Below are 20,116 nucleotides of genomic sequence, written 5' to 3' on the forward strand. Positions count from 1 at the left end.
TATATATATATATATATATATATATATATATATATATATATGTATATATATATATATATATATATATATATATATATATATATATATATATATATATATATATATATATATATATATATATATATATATATATATATATATATATATATATATATATATATATATATATATATATATATATATATATATATATATATATATATATATATATATATATGGGTAAAACTGAAAGTTGATGGAGAGAGATGGGTGATTATTGGTGCATATGCACCTGGGCATGAGAAGAAAGATCATGAGAGGCAAGTGTTTTGGGAGCACCTGAATGAGTGTGTTAGTGGTTTTGATGCATAAGACCGGGTTATAGTGATGGGTGATTTGAATGCAAAGGTGAGTAATGTGGCAGTTGAGGGAATAATTGGTATACATGGGGTGTTCAGTGTTGTAAATGGAAATGGTGAAGAGCTTGTAGATTTACGTGCTGAAAAAGGACTGGTGATTGGGAATACCTGGTTAAAAAAGCGAGATATACATAAGTATACGTATGTAAGTAGGAGAGATGGCCAGAGAGCGTTATTGGATTACGTGTTAATTGACAGGCGCGCGAAAGAGATACTTTTGGATGTTAATGTGCTGAGAGGTGCAACTGGAGGGATGTCTGATCATTATCTTGTGGAGGCTAAGGTGAAGATTTGTATGGGTTTTCAGAAAAGAAGAGTGAATGTTGGGGTGAAGAGGGTGGTGAGAGTAAGTGAGCTTGGAAGGAGACTTGTGTGAGGAAGTACCAGGAGAGACTGAGTACAGAATGGAAAAAGGTGAGAACAATGGAAGTAAGGGGAGTGGGGGAGGAATGGGATGTATTTAGGGAATCAGTGATCGAGTGCGCAAAAGGCGCTTGTGGCATGAGAAGCGTGGGAGGTGGATTGATTAGAAAGGGTAGTGAATGGTGGGATGAAGAAGTAAGATTAGTAGTGAAAGAGAAGATAGAGGCATTTGGACGATTTTTGCAGGGAAAAAATGCAATTGAGTGGGAGATGTATAAAAGAAAGAGACAGGAGGTCAAGAGAAAGGTGCAAGAGGTGAAAAAGAGGGCAAATGAGAGTTGGGGTGAGAGAGTATCATTGAATTTTAGGGAGAATAAAAATATGTTCTGGAAGGAGGTAAATGAAGTACGTAAGACAAAGGAGCAAATGGGAACTTCAGTGAAGGGGGCTAATGGGGAGGTGATAACAAGTAGTGGTGATGTGAGAAGGAGATGGAGTGAGTATTTTGAAGGTTTGTTGAATGTGTTTGATGATAGGGTGGCAGATATAGGGTGTTTTGGTCGAGGTGGTGTGCAAAGTGAGAGGGTTACGGAAAAATGATTTGGTAAACAGAGAAGAGGTAGTAAAAGCTTTGCGGAAGATGAAAACCGGCAAGGCAGCAGGTTTGGATGGTATTGCAGTGGAATCTATTAAAAAAGAGGTTGACTGTATTGTTGACTGGTTGGTAAGGTTATATAATGTATGTATGACTCATGGTGAGGTGCCTTAGGATTGGCGGAATGCGTGCATAGTGCCACTGTACAAAGGCAAAGGGGATAAGAGTGAGTGCTCAGATTATAGAGGTATAAGTTTGTTGAGTATTCCTGGGAAATTGTATGGGAGGGTATTGATTGAGAGGGTGAAGGCATGTACAGAGCATCAGATTGGGGAAGAGCAGTGTGGTTTCAGAAGTGGTAGAGGATGTGTGGATCAGGTGTTTGCTTTGAAGAATGTATGTGAGAAATACTTAGAAAAGCAAATGGATTTGTATGTAGCATTTATGGATCTGGAGAAGGCATATGATAGAGTTGATAGAGATGCTCTGTGGAAGGTATTAAGAATATATGGTGTGGGAGGCAAGTTGTTAGAAGCAGTGAAAAGTTTTTATCGAGGATGTAAGGCATGTGTACGTGTAGGAAGAGAGGAAAGTGATTGGTTCTCAGTGAATGTAGGTTTGCGGTAGGGGTGTGTGATGTCTCCATGGTTGTTTAATTTGTTTATGGATGGGATTGTTAGGTAGGTGAATGCAAGAGTTTTGGAAAGAGGGGCAATTATGAAGTCTGTTGTGGATGAGAGTCAGTTGTTGTTCGCTGATGATACAGCGCTGGTGGCTGATTCATGTGAGAAACTGCAGAAGCTGGCTACTGAGTTTTGTAAAGTGTGTGAAAGAAGAAAGTAAAGAGCAAATGTGAATAAGAGCAAGGTTATTAGGTACAGTAGGGTTGAGGGTCAAGTCAATTGGGAGGTAAGTTTGAATGGAGAAAAACTGGAGGAAGTAAAGTGTTTTAGATATCTAGGAGTGGATCTGGCAGCGGATGGAACCATGGAAGCGGAAGTGAATCATAGGGTGGGGGAGGGGGCGATAATCCTGGGAGCCTTGAAGAATGCGTGGAAGTCGAGAACATTAACTCCGAAAGCAAAAATGGGTATGTTTGAAGGAATAGTGGTTCCAACAATGTTGTATGGTTGCGAGTCGTGGGCTATGGATATAGTTGTGCGCAGGAGGGTGGATGTGCTGGAAATGAGATGTTTGAGGAAAATGTGTGGAGTGAGGTGCTTTGATCGAGTAAGTAATGTAAGGGTAAGAGAGATGTGTGGAAATAAAAAAGAGCGTGGTAGAGAGAGCAGAAGAGGGTGTTTTGAAATGGTTTGGGCACATTGAGAGAATGAGTGACCAAAGATTGACCAAGAAGATATATGTCTCGGAGGTGGAGGGAACGAGAAGTGGGAGACCAGATTGGAGGTGGAAAGATGGTGTGAAAAAGATTTTGAGTGATCGGGGCCTGAACATGCAGGAGGGTGAAAGGCGGGCAAGGAATAAAGTGAATTGGATCGATGTGGTATACCGGAGTTGACGTGCTGTCAGTGGATTGAATCAGGGTATGTGAGGCATCTGGGGTAAACCATGGAAAGTTGTGTGGGGCTGGATGTGGAAAGGGAGCTGTGGTTTCGGGCATTATTGTATAACAGCTAGAGACTGAGTGTGAACGAATGGGGCCTTTGTTGTCTTTTCCTAGCGCTACCTCGCACACATGAGGGGGGAGGGGGATGGTATTCCATGTGTGGCGAGGTGGCGATGGGAATGAATAAAGGCAGACAGTGTGAATTGTGTGCATGGGTATATATGTATGTGTCTGTGTATGTATATATATGTGTACATTGCGATGTATAGGTATGTATATTTGCGTGTGTGGACGTGTATGTATATACATGTGTATGGGGGCGGGTTGGGCCATTCTTTCGTCTGTTTCCTTGCGCTACCTCGCAAACGCGGGAGACAGCGACAAAGCAAAATAGTATAAATAAATAAATAAATAAATATATACATATATATATATATATATATATATATATATATAAATATATATATATATATATATATATATATATATATTGTTGGAACTATTATTCCTCGAAACATACCCAATTTTGCTCAGTAGTACAGTGAGACGAGGGAGTTCTACGTTCGTGGAGTTTCCGCTGATTACAGAACCTCATGGACTTCCGCTGACAGTCCAAGTTAGTTTCATTTTTCCATTCATCCACTGCTCTTATAAGATTAATTTTTGCATAATTCTTATTATCTATTTGTTTTTCGTTTTGCTTAATCTTGTGTTATGTTCTCTAATTGATCTGTCTATACATCTTTCGAAGAACTGTTCATAGATGACGTCATCAAATTGGTCTAAGAACTTAACGTGATGATCAAAATACCCCTTACTCTTCTATCGTCTATGTTGGAAAAATTTATGGCCTGTAAGTTCTCTATAACTCATCTCTCTAAATCCTGGTGCCATCTTTCTCTGGAAGTTTGTTATTTGTTCTTCGTCCTTCTTTAACTGCAGTGACTCATCTTAATAAACACATTCTAGTTTTGGTATCATATATGATATGAAGAAGTCGTGGAATATTTCCCTTTGTACGTGCTTAAATGGGATTCTAGTATTTGCAAGCGGACTATCTGTGTCCTTTACAATTCTCTTACGATGGGCTCCTACTACATATTGGTTACATTGTCAATTCTCAAGTCCCTCTCACACAGAATTTTGTAATTCATCTCTTGTCAGTTAATACCTGTGTCGAAGCCTTCTTTCGTTGTGTCCCATCCTCATTAAATTTACATGGGCTAAATTCAAGCAAACGTATATCAGATCAACTTTGCAGTTTTCCTATGTCCCCTTGTAAGTTCATGCAACCCTCATCACTTTTGACTTCTCTCATTACCTTGGTATCATTTGCTAATATATGCGGGTAAGGCCTTGACCAGTCCTTCTGGGAAATCATTTATGATGATCAAGAAGAGCAGTGGTCTCAGGAATGAATCCTGTGGCACACTACAAATAACGCCAGCCCATTTCAAGAAGGCTTCGTTGGCATGCATCACTAGTTCCATCTATCTCCTACTTGTTTGCCATTTTCCGCGTTAGTGAGGTAGCGCCAGGAGCAGATGGAGAAAGGCCGCATTCGTTCACACTCATTCTCTAGCTTTAATGTGAAATACACCAAAGCCACAGCTCCCTGTTCATATCCACAGACGCTTCACATGCCCTTGTTCAGTCCACTGATAGCATGTCGACCCCTGCATACCAAATAGTTCCAGTTCCCTCTATCCTGAGCATGCCTTTCACCCTCCTGCATGTTCAGACCCCTATCGCTTTAAAACTTATTCATTTCATCCTTCCATCTTCAGTTTCTCCTTGTTCACTCCATCCCGTATACATATATCCTCTTTGTCAACCTTTCCCCTCTTATTTTCTGCAAGTATAGGTTGAACAATTAACTAGCAGCTGATTACGGCAAAACTAAAACTGAGTGAAATATGCAAGTCTAGAGTTAAGCTATACATGCAATCTAAATAAACCTTAAAAAATGGCCAACTTCGCATCTTCGACGTCTTACAACCTCACAACAACAAGATATCTCTAGCCCCCTTCCTCCTAAGTACTAGTGTCCTCACCACCTCCCAGTGTAGTATGTTGGTGGCCTTGACAGACATCCCTCCTCTGCGTAAGTCCCTCCTGGGATCTAAACTGTGTGTGAGTGTGTGTGTGTGTGTGTGTGTGTGTGTGTCGGTCTACGATGTAATTAAGCCTAAGTACATGTACTTGCAGCCATGCCAGTCTGTAGTTAGTGGAGTGCCTGTAATATCTTCCTAATGCTTTAGTATGTTGGCTAGTAGGTAAATTAATGAACCCCCCTTCCATCCCCACCCCTCCCCTAGGTTGCTAGGGGCCTCCAAAGCCTCGGCATTTTCCTGTTGGTAGCACTGTGAGGCAAAGCTCGACTGGCACTGCCCTTCCGGTCCTCAGTGTAAGTTTGCCCAGTGACCTTGAGACTCCTTCCAGCTGACTGTCCACAACATCACGACTCCAAGCGTAAGTGACTCCTGTTTGTTACAATAAGGTTGCAGGGAGAAAGTTTTACTCCTGTGTTTTTCCTTATCTTAACCCTGCACTTTGCCTTTACCTTTTGCATATATATATATATATATATATATATATATATATTTTTTTTTTTTTTTTTTTTATACTTTGTCGCTGTCTCCCGCGTTTGCGAGGTAGCGCAAGGAAACAGACGAGAGAAATGGCCCAACCCCCCCCCCCCCATACACATGTACATACACACGTCCACACACGCAAATATACATACCTACACAGCTTTCCATGGTTTACCCCAGACGCTTCACATGCCTTGATTCAATCCACTGACAGCACGTCAAACCATGTATACCACATCGCTCCAATTCACTCTATTCCTTGCCCTCCTTTCACCCTCCTGCATGTTCAGGCCCCGATCACACAAAATCTTTTTCACTCCATCTTTCCACCTCCAATTTGGTCTCCCTCTTCTCCTCGTTCCCTCCACCTCCGACACATATATCCTCTTGGTCAATCTTTCCTCACTCATTCTCTCCATGTGCACAAACCATTTCAAAACACCCTCTTCTGCTCTCTCAACCACGCTCTTTTTATTCCCACACATCTCTCTTACCCTTACGTTACTTACTCGATCAAACCACCTCACACCACACATTGTCCTCAAACATCTCATTTCCAGCACATCCATCCTCCTGCGCACAACTCTATCCATAGCCCACGCCTCGCAACCATACAACATTGTTGGAACCACTATTCCTTCAAACATACCCATTTTTGCTTTCCGAGATAATGTTCTCGACTTCCACACATTTTTCAAGGCTCCCAAAATTTTCGCCCCCTCCCCCACCCTATGATCCACTTCCGCTTCCATGATTCCATCCGCTGACAGATCCACTCCCAGATATCTAAAACACTTCACTTCCTCCAGTTTTTCTCCATTCAAACTCACCTCCCAATTGACTTGACCCTCAACCCTACTGTACCTAATAACCTTGCTCTTATTCACATTTACTCTTAACTTTCTTCTTCCACACACTTTATATATATATATATATATATATATATATATATATATATATATATATATATATATATATATATATATATATATATGTATATATATGTATATATATATATATGTATATATATATATATATATATATATATATATATATATATATATATATATATATATATATATATATATATATATATATATATATATATATATATATATGTATATATATGTATATATATATATGTATATATATATCCATATATATATATATATACATAAATATATATGTATATATATATATATATATATATATATATATATATATATATATATATATATATATATATATATATATATATATATATATATATATATATATATATATATATATATATATATATATATATATGTATATATATGTATATATATATATATATATATATATATATATATATATATATATATATATATATATATATATATATATATATATATATATATATATATATATATATATATATATATATATATATATATATATACATATATATTTATGTATATATATATATATATATATATGGATATATATATACATATATATATATACATATATATACATATATATATATATATATATATATATATATATATATATATATATATATATATATATATATATATATATATATATATATACATATATATATATATACATATATATACATATATATATATATATATATATATATATATATATATATATATATATATATATATATATATATATATATATATACATATATATAACGCGCTACCTCGCGTTTGCGAGGTAGCGCAAGGAAACAGAACAAAGAAATGGCCGAACCCACCCCCAAGCACAAGTATATACATACACGTCCACACACGCAAATATACATACCCATACATCTCAATGTACACATTTATATACACACACAGACACATACATATATATACACATGCACACAATTCACACTGTCTGCCTTTATTCATTCCCATCGCCGCCTCGCCACACATGGAATAACTTCCCCCTCCCCCCTCATGTGTGCGAAGTAGCGCTAGGAAAAGACAACAAAGGCCCCATTCGTTCACACTCAGTCTCTAGCTGTCATGCAATAATGCCCGAAACCACAGCTCCCTTTCCACATCCAGGCCCCACAGAACTTTCCAAGGTTTACCCCAGACGCTTCACATGCCCTGATTCAATCCATTGACAGCACGTCGACCCCGGTATACCACATCGTTCCAATTCACTCTATTCCTTGCCCGCCTTTTACCTTCCTGCGTGTTCAGACACCGATCACTCAAAATCTTTTTCACTCCATCTTTCCACCTCCAATTTGGTCTCCCACTTCTCCTCGTTCCCTCCACCTCCGACACATATATCCTCTTGGTCAATCTTTCCTCACTCATTTCTTCCATGTGCCCAAACCATTTCAAAACACCCTCTTCTGCTCTCTCAACCACGCTATTTTTATTTCCACACATCTCTCTTACCATTACATTCCTTACTCGATCAAAACACCTCACACCACATATTGTCCTCATCTCATTTCCAGCACATCCACCCTCCTGCGCACAACTCTATCTACAGCCCATGACTCGCAACCATACAACATTGTTGGAACCACTATTCCTTCAAACATACCCATTTTTGCTTTCGGAGATAATGTTCTCGACTTCCGCACATTCTTCAAGGGTCCCAGGATTTTCGCCCCCTCCCCCACCCTATGATTAACTTCCGCTTCCATGGTTCCATCCGCTGCCAGATCCACTCCTAGACATCTAAAACACTTTACTTCCTCCAGTTTTTCTCCATTCAAACTTACCTCCCAATTGACTTGACCCTCAACCTTACTGTACCTAATAACCTTGCTCTAATTTACATTTACTCTTAACTTTCTTCTTTCAAACACTTTACCAAACTCAGTCACCAGCTTCTGCAGTTTCTCACATGAATCAGCCACCAGCGCTGTATCATCAGCGAACAACAACTGACTCACTTCCCAAGCTCTCTCATCCCCAACAGACTTCATAATTACTCGTCTTTCCAAAACTCTTGCATTCACCTCCCTAACAACCCCATTCATAAACAAATTAAACAACCATGGAGACATCACACACCCCTGCTGCAAACCAACATTCACTGAGAACCAATCACTTTCCTCTCATCCTACACGTACACATGCCTTACATCCTCGACAAAAACTTTTCACTGCTTCTAACAACTTGCCTCCCACACCATATATTCTTAGTACCTTCCACAAAGCTCTATCAATTCTTTCTCCCCTATCCCCAGGGATAATATGTATATATATATATATATATATATATATATATATATATATATATATATATATATATATATATATATATATATATATATATATATATATATATATATATATATATATATATATGTATATATATATATATATATATATATATATATATATATATATATATATATATATATATATATATATATATATATATATATTTTTTTTTTTTTTAAATTATACTTTGTCGCTGTCTCCCGCGTTTGCGAGGTACCACAAGGAAACAGACGAAAGAAATGGCCCAACCCCCCCCCCCCATACACATGTATATACATACGTCCACACACGCAAATATACATACCTACACAGCTTTCCATGGTTTACCCCAGACGCTTCACATGCCTTGCTTCAATCCACTGACAGCACGTCAACCCCGGTATACCACATCGCTCCAATTCTCTCTATTCCTTGCCCTCCTTTCACCCTCCTGCATGTTCAGGCCCCGATCACACAAAATCTTTCTCACTCCATCTTTCCACATCCAATTTGGTCTCCCTCTTCTCCTTGTTCCCTCCACCTCCGACACATATATCCTCTTGGTCAATCTTTCCTCACTCATCCTCTCCATGTGCCCAAACCACTTCAAAACACCCTCTTCTGCTCTCTCTACCATGCTCTTTTTATTTCCACACATCTCTCTTACCCTTACGTTACTCACTCGATCAAACCACCTCACACCACACATTGTCCTCAAACATCTCATTTCCAGCACATCCATCCTCCTGCGCACAACTCTATCCATAGCCCACGCCTCGCAACCATACAACATTGTTGGAACCACTATTCCTTCAAACATACCCATTTTTGCTTTCCGAGATAATGTTCTCGACTTCCACACATTCTTCAAGGCCCCCAGGATTTTCGCCCCCTCCCCCACCCTATGATCCACTTACGCTTCCATGGTTCCATCCGCTGCCAGATCCACTCCCAGATATCTAAAACACTTCACTTCCTCCAGTTTTTCTCCATTCAAACTCACCTCCCAATTGACTTGACCCTCAACCCTACTGTACTTAATAACCTTGCTCTTATTCACATTTACTCTTAACTTTCTTCTTCCACACACTTTCCCAAACTCAGTCACCAGCTTCCGCAGTTTCTCACATGAATCAGCCACCAGCGCTGTATCATCAGCGAACAACAACTGACTCACTTCCCAAGCTCTCTCATCCCCAACAAACCTCATACTTGCCCCTCTTTCCAAAACTCTTGCATTTATACATATATATATATATATATATATATATATATATATATATATATATATATATATATATATATATATATATATATATATATATATATATATATATATATATGTATATATATATATATATACATATATATATATATATATATATATATATATATATATATATATATATATATATATATATATATATATATATATATATATATATATATATATATATATATATCATTAAATTTTAGGGAGAAAAAAAAGACGTTTTGGAAGGAGGTAAATAAAGTGCGTAAGACAAGGAAATAATGGGAACTTCAGTGAAGGGGGCTAATGGGGTGGTGATAACAAGTAGTGGTAATGTGAGAAGGAGATGGAGAGAGTATCTTGAAGGTTTTTTGAATGTGTTTGATGATAGATTGGCAGATATAATGTGTTTTGGTCGAGGTGGTGTGCAAAGTGAGAGTGTTAGGTAGAATTATTTGGTAAACAGAGAAGAGGTAGTAAAAGCTTTGCGGAAGATGAAAGCCGGCAAGGCAGCGGGTTTGGATGGCATTGCAGTAGAATTTATCAAATAAGGGGGTGACTGTATTGTTGACTGGTTGATAAGGTTATTTAATGTATGTATGACTCATGGTGAGGTGACTGAGAATTGGCGGAATGCTTGCATAGTGCCATTGTACAAAGGTAAAGGGGATAAAAGTGAGTGCTCAAATTACAGAGGTAAAAGTTTGTTGAGTATTCCTGGTAAATTATATGGGAGGGTATTGATTGAGAGGGTGAAGGCATGTACAGAGCATCAGATTGGGGAAGAGCAGTGTGATTTCAGAGGTGGTAGAGGATGTGTGGATAAGGTGTTTGCTTTGAAGAATGTATGTGAGAAATAATAAGAAAAGCAAATGGATTTGTATGTAACATTTATGGATCTGGAGAAGGCATATGATAAAGTTGATAGAGATGCTCTGTGGAAGGTATTACGAATATATGGTGTGGAAGGCAAGTTGCTAGAAGCAGTGAAAAGTTTTTATCGAGGATGTAAGGCATGTGTATCTGTAGGAAGAGAGGAAAGTGAATGTAGGATTGCGGCAGGCGTGTGTGATGTCTCCATGGTTGTTTAATTTGTTTATGGATGGGGTTGTTAGGGAGGTGAATGCAAGAGTTTTGGAAAGAGGGGCAAGTCTGCACTCTGTTGTGGATGAGAGAGCTTGGGAAGTGAGTCGGTTGTTGTTCGCTGATGATAAAGCGCTGGTGGCTGATTCGTGTGAAAAACTGCAGAAGCTGGTGACTGAGTTTGGTCAAGTGTGTGAAAGAAGACGAGTTTGGACGAGTTTTGCAGGGACATAATGCAAATGACAGGGAGATGTATAAAAGAAAGAGGCAGGAAGTCAAGAGAAAGATGCAAGAGGTGAAAATGAGGGCAAATGTGAGTTGGAGTGAGAGAGTATCATTAAATTCTAGGGAAAATGAAAAGATTTTATGCAAGGAGGTAAACAAAGTGCGTAAGACAAGAGAACAAATGGGAACATGGTTGAAGAGGGCAAATGGGGAGATGATAACATGTAGGGATAAAGTGAGAAAGAGATGGAGTGAGTATTTTGAAGTTCTGTTAAATGTGTCTGATAATGGAGTGGCAGATATAGGGCGTTTTGGCTGAGGTGGTGTGCGAAGTGAGAAGGGCCTGAGAGAATAGTTTGGTAAATAGAGAAGAGGTAGTGAAAGCATTGCGAAAGATACAATCCAGCAAGGCGGTGGGTTTGAATGGTATTGCAGTGGAATTTATTAAAAAACGGGGTGACTGTGTTGTTAACCGGTTGGTGAGAATATTCAGTGTATATATGGTTCATGGTGATGTGCCGGAGGATAGGCGGAATTTAGGCATAGAGCCATTGTACTAAGGCAAAGGGGATAAAGGTGAGTTTTCAAATTACAGAGGAATAAGTTTGTTGAGTGTTCCTGGAAAATTATATGGGACGGTAATGACTGAGAGTGTGAAGGCATGTACAGAGCATCAGATTGGGGAAGAGCAGTGTAGTTTCAGAGGTGGTAGAGGATGTGTAGTTCAGGTGTTTCCTTTTAAAAATGTATGTGAGAAACAGAAAAACAGATGGATTTGAATATAGGATTTATGGATATGGAGAAGGCATATGATAGAGTTGATAGAGGTGCTCTGTGGAAGGTATTAAGAATATATGGTGTGGGAGGTAAGTTGTTAGAAGCAGTGAAATGTTTTTATCGAGGATACAAGGCATGTGTATGTGTAGGAAGAGAGGAAAGTGACTGGTTCTCAGTAAATGTAGGTTTGCGGCAGGTTTCTGTGATGTCTCCATGGTTGTTTGATTTGTTTTTGGATGGGGTTGTTAGGGAGGTGAATGCAAGAGTTTTGGAAAGAGGAGCAAGTATGCAGTCTGTTGTGGATGAGAGAGCTTGGGAAGTGAGTCAGTTGTTCGCTGATGATACAGCGCTGGTGGCTGACTTGGATGAGAAACTGCAGAAGCTGGTGACTGAATTTGGTAAAGTGTGTGAAAGAAGAAAGCTGAGAGTAAATGTGAAAAAGAGAAAGGTTATCAGGTACAGTAGGGTTGAGAGACAAGTCAGTTGGGAGGTAAGTTTGAATGGAGAAAAACTGGAGGAAGTGAAGTGTTTTAGATATCTGGGAGTGGATTTGGCAGCGGATGGAACCATGGAAGCGGAAGTGAATCATAGGGTGAGGGAGGGGGTGAAAGTTCTGAGAGCGTTGAAAAATGTATGGAAGGCGATAACATTATTTAGAAAAAGCAAAGATAGGTATGTTTGAAGGAATAGTAGTTCCAACAATGTTATATGGTTGCGAGGCTTGGGCTTAAGATAAGATTTGTGCGGAGGAGGTGGATGTGTTGGAAATGAGATGTTTGAGGACAATATGTGGTGTGAGGTGGTTTGATCAAGTAAGTAATGAAAGGGTAAGAGAGGTGTATGGTAATAAACAGAGTGTGGTTGAAACGGCAGAAGAGGGTGTTTTGAAATGGTTTGGTCACATTGAAAGAATGAGTGAGGAAAGATTGACAAAGAGGATATGTGTGTCAGAAGTGGAGGGAACGAGAAGTGGGAGACCAAATTGGAGGTGGAAAGGTTTAGTGAAAAAGATTTTGAGCGATCGGAGCCTGAACATGCAGGAGGGTGAAAGGCGTGCAAGGAATAGAATGAATTGGAACGATATGGTATACTGGGGTCGACGAGTTGTCAATGGATTGAACCAGGGCATGTGAAGCGTCTGAGGTAAACCATGGCAAGTTTTGTGGGTCCTGGATGTGGAAAGGGAGCTATGGTTTCGGTGCATTATACATGACAGCAAGAGACTGAGTGTGAACGAATATGCCCTTTGTTGTCTTTTCCTAGCGCTACCTCGCGCGCATGCAGGGGGAGGGGGTTGTCATTCCATGTGTGGAGGGGTGGCTACGGGAATGAATAAAGGCAGCAAGTATGAATTATATACATATGCATATATATGTATGCGTCTGTGTATGTATATATATGTGGGTGGGTTGGGTCATTGTTTCGTCTGCTTCCTTGCGCTACCTTGCTAACGCGGGAGACAGCGACAAAGTATAATAAATATATATATATATATTTATATATATATATATATATATATATATATATATATATATATATATATATATATATATATATTTATCTATTATACTTTGTCGCTGTCTCCCGCGTTAGCGAGGTAGCGCAAGGAAACAAACGAAAGAATGGCCCAACCCACCCCCATACACATGTATATACATACACGTCTACACACGCATATATACATACCTATACATTTCAACATATACATATATATATATATACATACACAGACATATGCATGTATTCACATGTAGATGATTCATACTTGCTGTCTTTATTCATTCATTCCCGTCGCCATTTCGCCACACATGAGATGACAACCCACTACCCCCGTATGCACACGAGGTAGCGCTAGGAAGACAAAAAAGGCCACTTTCGTTCACACTCAATCTCTAACTGCCATGTATAATGCACCGAAACCATAGCTCCCTTTCCACATCCAGGCTCCACAAAATTTTCCGTGGTTTACCCCAGACTTTTCGCAGGCCCTGGTTCAATCCATTGACAGCGTGTCGACCCCGGTATACCACATCGTTCCAATTCACTCTATTCCTTGCACTCCTTTCACCTTCCTGCATATTCAGGCCCCGATTGCTCAAAATCTTTTTTCACTCCACCCTTCCACCTCCAATTTGGTCTCCCATTTCTCCTCGTTCCCTCCACCTCTGACACATATATCCACTTTGACAATCTTTCCTGTCTCACTTTCTCCATGTGACCAAACCATTTCAAAACAGCCTCTTCTGCTTTCTCAAGCATACTCTTTTCATTACCACACATATTTCTTACCTTTTCGTTACTTCCTTGATCAAACCACTTCACACCACATTTTGTCCTCATACATCTCATTTCCAACACATCGACCCTCTCCGCAAAACCATATCTATAGCCCGTGCCTCGCAACCATATAATATTGTTGGAACCACTGTTCCTTCAAACATACCCATTTTCGGTTTCCAAAATAATGTTCTCGCCTTCCACACATTTTTCAACGCACTCAGAACTTTCGCCCCCTCCCCCACCCTGTGATTCACTTCCGCTTCCATGGTTTCATGCACTGCCAAATCCACTTCCAGATATATACACACTTCACTCCCACCAGTTTTTCTCCTTTCAAACTTACCTCCCAAATGACTTGTCCCTCAACCCTACTTTACCTAATAACCTTGCTCTTATTCACATTTGCTCTCAGCTTTCTCCTTTCACACACTTAACCAAACTCAGTCTCCAGTTTCTGCAGTTTCTCACCCGAATCAGCCTCCAGACTTGGTTCCCAAGCCCTCTCATCCACAACATACTGTATACTTGCCCCTCTCGCCAAAACTCTTGCATTCACCTCCCTAACAACCCCATCCATAAACAAACTAAACAACCATGGAGACATCATGCACTCTTGCTATAAACCGATATTCACTGAGAACCAATTACTTTCCTCTCTTCCTACTCGTATACATGCCTTAAATCCTCGATAAAAACTTTTCACTGCTTCTAGCAACTTGCTTCCCACACCATACACTCTTAATAACTTCCACAAAGCATATCTATCAACTCTATCATATGCCTTCTCCAGATCCATAAATGGTACATAAAAATCCATATCTTTTTTTTAAGTATTTCTCACATACATTGTTCAAAGCAAACACCTGATCCACACATCCTCTACCACTTCTGAGACCACACTGCTCTTCCCCAATATCTAATGTTCTGCACATGCCTTCACCCTCTCAATCAATACCCTCCTATATAATTTCCCAGGAATACTCAGCAAGCTTATACCTCTGTAATTTGAACACTCACCTTTATCCCCTTTGCCTTTGTACAAAGGCACTGTGCATGCATTCCGTCAATCCTCAGTCACTTCACCATGAGCCCTACCTACAGTGAATATCCTCATCAAACAGTCAACAACACAGTCACCCCCTTTTTTAATAAATTCCGCTGCAATACCGTCCAAACCCGCCGCCTAGCCGGCTTTCATCTTCCGCAAAGCTTTCAATACTTCTTCTCTGCTTACCAAATCATTCTTCCTAACCCTCTCACTTTGCACACCACCTCGACCAAAACACCCTATATCTGCCACTCTATCATCAAATACATCCAACAAACCTTCAAAATACTCACTGCATCTCCTCACATCACCACTGTTTGTTATTACCTCCTCATTAGCCCCCTACACCGATGTTCCTATTTGTTCTTTTGTCTTACGCATTTTATTTACTTTCTTCTAAAACATATTTTTATTCTCCCTAAAACTTAATGATGCTCTTTTACTTCAACTCTCATTTGCCCTCTTTTTCATCTCTTGCACCTTTCTCTTGACCCCAATCATTTGCACTATTTCCCTGCAAAAATCGTCCAAATGCCTGTCTCTTCTCTTTCACCAATAATCTTACTTCTTCATCCCACCACTCACTACCCTTTCTAATCTTCCCACCTCCCACGCTTCTCATGCCACAAGCATCTTTTACGCAAGCCATATCTGCTTCCCTAAGTACATCCCAATCCTCCCCCCCCCTCCCTTTACATCCTTTCCTCACAACTTTTCCATTCTGCACTGTCTCTCCTGGTACTTCCTCACACAAGTCTCCTTCCCAAGCTCACTTGCTCTCACCAGTCTCTTCACCCCAACATTCTCTCTTCTTTTCTGAAAACCTCCACAAACTTCACCTTCGCCTCCAAAAGATAATGATCAGACATCCACCCAGTTGCACCTCTCATCATATTAAAATCCAAAAGTCTCTCTTTCACACGTCTATCAATTAACACGTGATCCAATAACGCTCTCTGGCCATCTCTTCTACTTACATACGTATACTTATGTGTATCTCTGTTTAAACCAGGCATTCCCAATCACCAGTCCTTTTTCGGCACATAAATCTAAAACTCTTCCCCATTTCCATTTACAACACTGAACACCCCATGTACACCAATTATTCCCTCAACTGCCACATTACTCATCTTTGCATTCAAATCACCCATTACTATAACCCGGTATCGTGCATCAAAAGTGCTAACACACCCACTCAGCCGCTCCCAAAACACTTGCCTCTCATGATCTTTCTTCTCATGACCAGATTCAGAGGCCCTAATAATCCCCCAATTCTCTCCATCCACTTTCAGTTTTACCCATATCAATCTAGAGTTTACTCTTTCACATACCCCAATACTCCTGTTTCAGGAGTAGTACTGCTCCTTCCTTTGCTGTTTTCCTCTCTCCTAGTCGCCTTCTACGACACGTGGGTAATGTGTGTGTGTGTGTGTGTGTGTGTGTGTGTTTGTGTGCGTTTTGAGTTATAAGAAATAAAAAGAAGAAAGCCAGGACCTAAAACAACCAGCAGTTAGCTGATAGTTGTGGTAATCATAAAAAACTCCACAGAAAAGAAAGTCACAAACTCTGTTTCCCAAGATCTGAGGGTGTTGTATAGATGCCACTGTAGCAATATTTCCTTTGGCAACGAAACCGTTTTATATTTTCATATACAAAAAGAACCATATCAGTACATTGCTTTGTTGAACTCTATCGTGAAGCAATAACTTCAAAAAGAATAAGTGGTTACCTGTTCAACATATACCCTCTTCACTCAGATCTGACAGCTGGGTTGACACAAAGCTTATTTGGTATTGGTGGACACAAACAGGTGGAGGGTGTGCGTGGAGTAGGGAGTCACTTCGGTTATCAGGCAACAATGACTGGCCGCATTGGGAACATCGACGGCCAGAGGGTGGCGGCCCGCCACCAGTCAGGCTGCTGTAATAGCCGAGCCCACTTTTTATTGTCATTCTATTGGTTTACTAGTAATCAGGTCAAGGAACTGCATTGATTAGGATATGTCTAAAATATTTCTCCACATTTTATGATTATCAGACGTAGTTACTGCTGGTTAAGACATGAAAATCTGACAATTGTTATAGCATTTCTGTGGCTCACCTGCCTGTTCTGTAAACCTTTCTTGTTCACGACACCTGTCAAGTCTATTACATCATATTATAATGAAAGGCTTTCATAATATTATCACTTTACAGTAAGAAGGTGTGAAATAAACAACGAAAAACTTTTAGATAATGGGGAGTAAGTTGCTGTGTCGGCAGACTTTGGCAGGGGCCGCTGTAGTTTCCCATTTCTTCATTATTAGATATTTCCTCAGCCAGAAATAAAGCGAAATAACAGATGGTATAGAACATCGGGAACAGTATTTGACTGATCTTGTATCTCCCGAAATATAATGACGTGCAAACGCGTCGAGACGAATGAATATGAAAGTATCAAACTGAGGATCTGACACGCATGTAAGCCCTTTGAACCTCTAATGTCGAATTTGCCTATTTTTTTTTCTCTCTCTTTGAGTAATGTAAAATAAAGCCAGACACAAATTACTTTAAAATCAGGTAAACTGGTAAATAATGATTATCTACAGAATAATGAAAACTGGAAGCTAACCAATATCTAAAGTACAAGTCCATACAATTTGCGGCACCATTGCCTTACCACACAAAACACGTAACCTTATTGATTCAAAACACCTACGTACCCGCATCTATCTCAAACGTCACTCATCGTTTTATAAAACTTTACAATCATTTCTAATTCTTTTTGATAACGGTAAACATCTATTTTTTCCTCTCTAGCTTCGAAAATTATTCCATATCTAAACTGGCTGCTTATATAGCAAGGAAGTTACAAATATAGATATATATGTGCTAAGATAATAAGAGCTGTAGATTACCAATCAGCACCCTTACTTCAAACGTTTCTAGGCTCCAGCTATCAGATCTGAATGAACAAGATATAGTAAGCAAGAGGGAGGGGATTATTTCATGTGTGGCGGGGTGGCGATGGGAATAAATAAAGGCAGACAGTTGAGATTAAGGGGAAGAGCTACGGCAAAATGGGCTGCAGGATGTCTCACAAGTCCATATCCTTGACGCTCATCTTAATGAATTCAAGAACATGGGAGCGCATTCGGAGGAGCAAGGCGAGCGCTTCCACCAGGATATAATGGACTTCGAACACCGCCACCACGGAACATATAACGAGAATATGATGGCAGATTAAATTTGGCATCTTATTCGTGAAAGTGATTTACAGTACAATCATAAGTCTCAAAAAGTTACTCACTTCTAAATCTTTTGTGATAACTTTTGTTTAACATTAGTGTAAATACAGGTTAATCTTGATTCATATGGTGTTGTTTTTCTGACTTTATGCGAATAAGAATGTGCAAATATCGCTCTTTGTCTAATTGAAATGGGTAAGTTTCAAAATATCACTGTCTTGATCACAAAAGCAAAGTTTGAAGGGAATAATAGCCTTTTTCTCTACTTTTTACGCATAAACAATTAGGAAATAACAATTACGTACAACCGAGGAACAAAAATTGTTACACAGTATGATATCAGAATTAGCATTTCGAACATCCACTTGGGTAGCGGGGTTTTGGGTGGGGGAAATTACAAAAAGCAATGACTCGCGATAGAAATGAAGGTCAGAATCGTTCAAAGGACATCAAAAGCAACATCAACCAAAAACAAACCTAACTTAACAACCCTAATCTAAAATTCGGTGGGTGTCCGGTACAATAACAATACCCCAGAGTAATAGCTAGTGTTCTTCTCTAAAGGTTACAGTATACATAGTGTTGAAGCTTGGAAGAGGTCGTCGGTAAATCTCTGCTAAACCACGGCTGGACGTACTCACTAACTGTCATCTTGATAATGCTCATTTATCTTAAAGCGATGTACAGTTTAGTCGCTTATCTGTTGGCGCCAACTTCCATATACTTTCACTGCAGCACTATGAACCCACAGCCAAAAGTGATATACAGCTTCAACAGATCAATATGATGCCAATACGAGGAAATCTAATCATGGAGAGTGTTCTGGGTACATCATTCATCCTCATGCTAAATGACGAGAGGAGAAGCGTTCCCTATAACTGAACATGATCTTTTCATCTGAATACATGAACCCCCATTATTCTGTTAATGATTCCTAAAACGGTTTATATACTACATTAAGAGCATCCCACAGCTAGGAATCTTCGCATTTGAGTGTGAATGATTTATGAAAATGCAAGCAAAGTGGTTTATAAAGAGACTTTTAAACAGCTGAATAATGATGTGGATAAGAATTTTTCTTTTTTTTCAGACTCTGATTTGTGACCCTGAATTAGACTCAAAAACACGAAAAAGCAGCGCGGTGATTGGCTGATTAAAACGGACTTTGACTGGGCGCCCAAGTTCAACATTGAAGCTAAAAGAGCCATTGTGTCTACGTCCTTAGTGTGTCTTTGACGGTGACCTTGTCCCATCCTTCCAGTCAGTGAGTTACTACCCGTGTAAAATGTATCACTTAGAATGCTCATACGAGCTGAATTTTGCTCTGTTTTCTGTTCTTGCAGATGCAGAAGGATGTAAATGAAGTGATGGAAAGGATGTGAACTACTTAAAAGCTTAGAGATAATAGGAAACTTAAGCTAAAAAGTGTAGGAGTCTGCGGGCGCATCACTATCATCACTGACAGTTGACTTTTTG

At 39.3% G+C, this 20,116-nt stretch overlaps 1 protein-coding gene across 1 annotated transcript in view; it reads left to right on the forward strand.

Annotated features, from left to right (window-relative positions):
• The first annotated feature begins 5,333 nt into the window (after positions 1-5,333).
• Positions 5,334-20,116, forward strand: part of LOC139752823 (uncharacterized) — a 57,459-nt gene continuing 42,676 nt past the window's right edge. The window contains exon 1 of the mRNA XM_071668768.1: positions 5,334-5,395. The gene's annotated coding sequence lies outside the window, so the exon portion shown is untranslated. The remainder of the gene's footprint in view (positions 5,396-20,116) is intronic.

Source organism: Panulirus ornatus, chromosome 13 (genome assembly GCF_036320965.1).
Source record: "Panulirus ornatus isolate Po-2019 chromosome 13, ASM3632096v1, whole genome shotgun sequence".
In the NCBI taxonomy this organism is placed as follows: Eukaryota; Metazoa; Arthropoda; class Malacostraca; order Decapoda; family Palinuridae; genus Panulirus; species Panulirus ornatus.